The 6974-nt window shown below is 48.1% G+C and overlaps 1 long non-coding RNA gene across 1 annotated transcript; it reads right to left on the bottom strand.

Moving 5' to 3' along the window:
• Positions 1–4369: 4369 nt before the first annotated feature.
• LOC309338087 lies at positions 4370–5674 on the bottom strand. The gene is made up of 3 exons (XR_014154686.1): positions 5486–5674; positions 5087–5218; positions 4370–4496 (listed from the first exon to the last, which is right to left on the bottom strand). It is a non-coding gene; the product is annotated as an uncharacterized lncRNA (long non-coding RNA).
• Positions 5675–6974: the final 1300 nt, after the last annotated feature.

The following is a 6974-nucleotide window of genomic DNA, read 5'->3' as shown; positions in this document are numbered from 1 at the left end:
GCTTGGTGAGTACTTCTAGTGACTGATTTATTTTGAGCAGAGCCTGTGTCATTGACTCCATTGATGCTGCTGTTATTTTTTCTTGTGCAGCTGCTGCTCCTGATAAAGAGCCTCTTTTTTGAGCTTGTTTTTGAGCCTGCTTTGTTTTACTTCTTGTTGAAATCTCTTCTGGCGGGTTGCTCATAACTCAAGGTCATTCACACAGGAAAGTTGCAAGTGGAAAGTCCCGCTGGATACACCGTAATGCAACTAAAGCCCTCTAGAGGGGGAAATTGTAACCATCCAAAGTCACCCACAACAAAGGAACAGAAAGTCCAGAGGCAAAAGTCCCACTAAGAGTCTTTAATTTGTAGCACTTTACTGTTAAAATTGTAATCCACCAAAGTCCCGTTAATATGTTTCAAATAAGTCTTATTTTATAACCACTGTCCTTTGACAGCTCACTTGACAGTTCCTTTTTCAGGCGATCGCTGCTCCGGCAACCTGACCAGAAGTGTCGGCAGCAGAGGTTTTTTATTCCTTATCCCTTTCTATTGCAGGTTAAATTAATTCTGTTTCCTCCCCCCCTTCCCCTGCACTACAGGGGGGAGATCCTTTCGATGTCTTGTCTAGTACGAGTTAAAAAGAAAGTCCATTTAAACACAGCTCGGTCTTTTCATTGCTCCGTTAATCATGCAGATCCGGGAGGCTGACTTCCTTAATTTTTACCTTCCCGTTTTCAGCCAAATCTTCTGGATTTTTAAGTCCCGTTTTAATTTTGCGTTCTTACTCACGGGTATTGTTGTTGCCAATCGTTAGTTTCAGAAAGAAATCGGCGCTCTCCGTTAATGGCGACGCGGCTTCACTCCGTAAGCTGGGTAGCGATCCTCAGCACCGCGCTCACCCCGATGCCGCTCCGGAGCCTTTAAAAAGGCTCTTTCACGATGCCGGGGGGGCGCAAAGGTGCCCACCGAATCTCCTTGCTCACAGGCTTCAGCGCCTGTGATTTTAGGGGTCCCCCGCTTGCCGTAGCGGGTAAGACCCAAACTTACGGAGCAGTCCTGCCTCGGAGCTCGAGGCTAGGACCGCCATCAAACGCTGGCGCCGACCGGAAGTCATTCAACATTAGGACAGTTGAACACATAAAAAGTGGCTTCGGGCACCATCTTATGCATTTCCCACCAATACGTTCACGTATTGGAACAGCAACTTTAGCTCTGGTGAAATCTGGAGGAGGAAAAGGAAGACTTTGAAGGCTCTTCCACAACTTCTTCCACAATGGCCCTGCTGGCTTGGACACCCGGAGGGCACCAGGTTGGGGAAAGCTGGTGCAGGAAGAATGCAGGGCTGGAGCACAGAGTCAGTCCCTTCTGCTGCCTCCCTGCACCTTCAGGACTGGGTCTGAGCCAAGTTGGTTGGGAAGGCTGTGTCAGAGTCACTGGCTCCCCTGGGCGGCCACTGGCCAACTGGGAGAAAGAAGCCCCCTTGCCCAGGAAACTGGCCCGTTCTTTTACCCACCACAAATCTGAGTGTGCTGAAGCGCATTATTGCAAGTTTGAAAGCTTCCGTGGATCTTCTAAAGGATGTAATCAGAAGAGACTGACTGGTGGATCTGCCCAAAGGGGGCCCATCTAGTCCAGTATCCTCTTCTCACAATGTCCAACCTAAAGTCCCATTTGGGATATTCTCCAGGAGGACAGAGGGGCAAGATCCCACCACTTTGGGAGTCAGAGCAAGTGATGTTCAGAGTCAGGTTTAAAAGGAATAAAGCTGAGAGCTGGGAAGCTGCTCAGAGAAGAAGCATGTGAGAAGAAGGCCATACCTGGAGCCACCAGCATCAAGAAGAGGACGGCCACAGAGAGAAGGCAGAAGATCTTCATGGCTGGAGGTTGGTGGGAATCCTGAAGGTACCAGAAGCCAAGTGGACTGGGGAAGGAAGGATGATACAAATTCTAGGTGCCTCGAGGACTGTTGAAATCTTGTGGGTTGCCAACCGTCATTTGCAAGATGTATGTGGCAAGCCCTGAGGTTCATGCGCTCTGAGGTTCATGAGGTTCTGAGCTTCAGCATCGGAAGATACCCCAAGTGTCATCTAGTCAAACCCCTGCAATGCAGGAATCTCTTACCGGTGCCCATCCAACTTCAGCTTCAAAAAATGGGCACCCAAAGGTGATGGCACGGCTTTTTAATTTAATTTTGGAGAAGGGGAGAAGTATCAGTGCCAGTCGTGAGCTGTTCATCTGGGCAGTGCCTGTATCATATGGAAGCAGTTGCTGGTCTTTTGCAATCTCCACAGAGATGGGCCCCAGGAGATGTCTTCAGCATCCTTTCCCAAGAGCCTGAAGTGCCAACCCAGCAGGCAAGGTGGGGAAACTGTGGCCACAGGGCTTAGTCCCATTTCCCCACCTGGTCTTGCTTCAAGTTAACGGACAAGCGTTGCTCCATCGGATGCCCACAGGCAGCAAAGTTGGGTGAAGCAACTGCCAGATTTAGCACAGTGAACTTGGGAATGAGCCCAGATCAGGAGGTGATATTGGGGGGCAGTGGGTGGGATTTGGGAGCAGCAATGCCAAAAGGACCCCTTTCCATGCAAACAGATTCAGATATGGAACTGGAGAAAAGGGGGGGGGATAATGCTTGTGAGGTTTCCTTGATAATATTGTTACACAACACCCAAATTGCTGAGCATTGAGAAAACCCAGGAGTTTCAGTGTTTGCCCAGAGTTCAGTTTCCTTGAAGGTGAGGCGCTCAATTACTGTTTATGAAACATGCAGTCTTGTATAGGGAATTTTTTAAAAGCTTGATGTTTAATGTGTTTTGATGTTTTTATACATATTTTGAGCCACCCATGGACCTTTCCAACTCTACTATTCCAGGATTCTATGATAAGTGCCATTTTGCTCCATTTTGACCTGGCATTGCTGTTCCCAACTCTCACTCACCTCTCTCCCCCCCCCCCAACCTCCTTCTGATCTGGGCCAATTCCCAATTCCTCTGTTTTTCATGGAAGCAGTTGCCTGTTACTTCACACACCTTTGCTGCCTGTGGACATTCGCTGATCATGGAGCAATATTTGTCTGACTTGGAGCCAGACATGGTGAGGAAACAGAACTCAGCCGTGAGACCACAGGCTGCTGCATCTTGCAATTCAGTCTCTCAGGAAAGGAGAAGACATCCCATGTCTTTGTAGGTTGCAAAAGATGAGCAGATGCCCCATAGGTTTCACAGGACAGGACACAGCACAGACCAACAGCTCACGGCCGGCACTAATACTCCTCCCCAGAATAACATGAGAGTGTGACCCTCACTTTTGAGCCCCCATCTCCCTCCCACGGACACATAAATTCACAACAGTGCACACAATTTCATACCAATGCCTGCCATTGCCAACAACATCAAAACCAAGTGTTGATTCAGCACCACAAGTAAAATGCAAACAGCACAACACACACATTCAGACCATTTGGAAAAAGAGAGTTAAACCTTCCCTTTCTTTGGAAAAATGGATATGGAGTCTGATCGAGGGCATGGAAGGGCAAGGGAACAGTTTGGTGCTGGAATGATTGGGTTGTTTCCAAGGCTGCTGTCCTGTTCAGGCAAGAGATTTATGCTTGGTATAGGACATTTCCTCCTCTCTCCTGAAGCCTCCCCCAGGCACCTCAAAATCTGCTCTAAAGATTAGAATGACTCTCCAGATGAGATTTTGGTGGTTCCTGGGGCAGAGGTGGGTTTAGGGCAGTGTTTTCCCACATGACGTGTGGGGGGAAGCGGTGCTGAATTTTGTCCAACTGAACATTAGGAAGATTTTTTGATGGAAAGAGATGTTTGACCATGGAATGGACTCCTTCAGAAGGTGGTGGACTCTCCTTCAGTGGAGAATTTTAATCAGAGAATGGATGGCCATCTGTCTTTAACTTGGACTAGTTGACCCTCAGGGTCCCTTCCAACTCTATAATTGTAGGATTTTATGATGATAATTGCGATTTTGCTCCATTTTGACCTGGAAGGGGATGTGTCTAGCATTGCTTCTCCCCCCTCCCACCAACGGCCCCTCTCAATCTCCTTCAGAACTGGGCCAATTCCCAATTCTACTGTGTTGGTGTACAGAAGCACCTGTCAGTTACTCCCAAATCAAATCAAAGTCACAGTATGGAGATGAAATGGTGGAGACCCCACCCCAACCCAGAGCCCCCTTTCATACAAGGCACCACCACACAGAGGTTTCCAATGCTTGCATTTATTGAAAAGAAAAGCAAAAGCAAATGGGCAGGCAAATCCCATCCTAAACCCAGTTACAAAGATGCCAGCCTCACTGAGCACAGCAGGACTTGCTCTGGAGTAAATGGGCAGAAAGTATTGGGCAGGGATGGATCATTCTCGGAATTGCCAGCAACAGCAGCAGCAGCAGCAGCAGTGAGCAGAGAGGTTTCTGCAGAGGTGCAGTCAAGGCAGCTGCATCTCCGGAGAAGAAGCGGGGTGGTCTTCCTTTCATCAGAGATGATGCGTGATTGGTCTGCTGTAGAGTTGAACAATAAAGAGAGGAAACACCATGAATGCGGGTGGGAGGGTGCTCAAAACAGGCCAGGGACCCCCTGAAGACCAAAGAGCTGGATGCTATCAGAGTTGGAATTTCATGGGGTTGGAGAGTTGGCTCAGACCTTAGCTCAGCTGGTTAGATTTGGTTAGAGTGTGACCTTCTGAATGTGAAGAGGTTGGGAGAGCTATCCACCCCAAACCCAAATGCCTTGCTGCACTGTCTAGGGCTGATGATAGATATAATCCAAAACATCCAGTCAGGACCTGGTTGACAAAGGCTGCCCTCTATGCTTCCGAATAACATATTTTACATTGGGCACAGTTCTCTGGCTTCTTTTTTCCAAGTTCCTAGAGTCAAGTAGCTCCAAATGTCATCAGGGAATTCTCAAGATCTCCAAACAGTGAATTTAGCCATAGGGAGAATCTAGCAAGTGCCTCCCCCTGTGGCTGTTAAGGGTCAAAGACAGGGGAAAGAAGCAGAGCTGTAACTCTCTGGCCTTTGGGGTCGTGTCTCTTTGAGATGCCACGGACGTATTTCCAGACACAGGTATGGTTTTGCCTATAACTCACCTTAGCTGCGCTTGCAGCAACGCCTGTCTCCCGAACACTTCCCAATCTCCTTCTCGCCTTTGTTGCAGGTTTTTCTGCAACTGCCCCCATTGTTCTGGCAATCCTGGGTGGGACGTTGAGCTCCGGTGAAATCTGTAAGGGAAAGCGAATAGAAAAGCAAACTAAGAGAGGGAGATGCAGCTAAGAGCCTGGCTGCTGGAATCAAGTCCACCAACCTGGTCTCACAGTGGCCAACCAGATGCCCCATTTGGGAGGTTCTAAAGGGGGACAGAGGGTCAAGAGAATTCCCCACCCATCCCTTTGGGATTCCCTGCAAATGGTATTCAGAGGCAGGTTTAAAAGGAATAAAACAGAGAGCTGTGGAGCTCAGAGAAGAAGCATCTGAGAAGAAGGCCTTACCTGGAGCCACCAGCATCAGGAGGAGGAAGGCGAGAGAGAGGAGGCAGAAGATCTTCATGGCTGGAGGTTGGTGGGAATCCTGGAGATGCCTGAAGCCAAGTGGAAGAGCAGTTGACAGTGGAAGGAGAGGTCCCTCTACTTATAGGTGGATGGAGGACTGTTGAAACCTTGTGGGAAGCCAAATGTCTTTTACAGGATAGATGTCACAATCCCTGTGGGGCAGAAGAAGATGAGAATTGCCATCTGGATTTGAGTAATGCTTTTGTGCAAAACCACATATGGAAGAATGACCACAAACCAGGCTAGTGTCACTGACTGACAAAGAGAAGCAGAGAGAGTTGTTTCTGAAATTATGGCATTGGAGAATTAATTTCCCAGCTATGCATTGAGTTTTCCATGAAGTTAATAGAGGAAAAGGGCGTTCTTGGAGCAGAAGGCTATCAGGACTCCCGGCTCCCAGGGCAATTTTCCTTCCACTGCTTCATTTTCTGAACTCCAGTTGCTCACAATCACAAGCGAGGGCATGGCTGTTTCTCATATGTGTGTTTGTAGTAGCCTTCTTCCCAACAATGGTTGACTCTTGTAGGCTGCTGGTCTGATCCAGCAGGGATCTCCTTATGCCCTTTGCAGAATTAAGGTTTCTTCACATAATGCATTTGAAAAAGATCCTTCACAGCACATAGTTAAAGGATGGAGTTTTCTCCTACAGGAGATTGTGGTTGTTTAGTCATTTAGTCGTGTCTGACTCTTCGGGACCCCCTGGACCAGAGCATGCCAGGCACTCCTGTCTTCCACCGCCTCCCACAGTTTGGTCAAACTCATGCTGGTAGCTTTGAGAACACTGTCCCACCATCCCGTCCTCTGTCGTCCCCTTCTCCTTGTGCCCTCCATCTTTCCCAACATCAGGGTCTTTTCCAGGGAGTCTTCTCTTCTCATGTGGTGGCCAAAGTATTGGAGCCTCAGCTTCAGGATCTGTCCTTCCAGTGAGCACTCAGGGCTGATTTCCTTCAGAATGGAGAGGCTTGATCTTCTTGCAGTCCATGGGACTTTCGATCAGCCTTCTTGATGGTCCAGCTTTCACTTCCATACATCACTCCTGGGAAAACCAGAGCTTTAACTATATGGACCTTTGTTGGCAAGGTGATGTCTCTGCTTCTTATGATGCTGTCTAGGTTTGTCCCTACAGATAGTGCCACCAAATTAGGTGGTTTTGAAAAGCTGTTATTTGTGGGTTATCAATGGCTACTGGTACTCCACTTTATGAGTTTGGGTACCAGTTATGTGACTGGAGAACCACCTTGGAAAATTCAAAGTTTGGAAGGATGAAGGACTTTAACTGCCAGCTGAATTTAATGTCTCCCATTTACCTGGCAAAAACACAAAGAGGATCCCACTGGCAAGCTATCCATTGAAGAAGAGTGATTTCTTAGCATCCTTTTGAGGTCATGCCTTTTCTTTTCCATATTTGGAGGACAAATAGTGGGGGAAA

The sequence above is a fragment of the Podarcis erhardii genome (assembly GCF_964252035.2).
Source record: "Podarcis erhardii genome assembly, chromosome: 3".
In the NCBI taxonomy this organism is placed as follows: Eukaryota; Metazoa; Chordata; class Lepidosauria; order Squamata; family Lacertidae; genus Podarcis; species Podarcis erhardii.
This window is presented reverse-complemented; position numbering and strand designations above follow the sequence as displayed.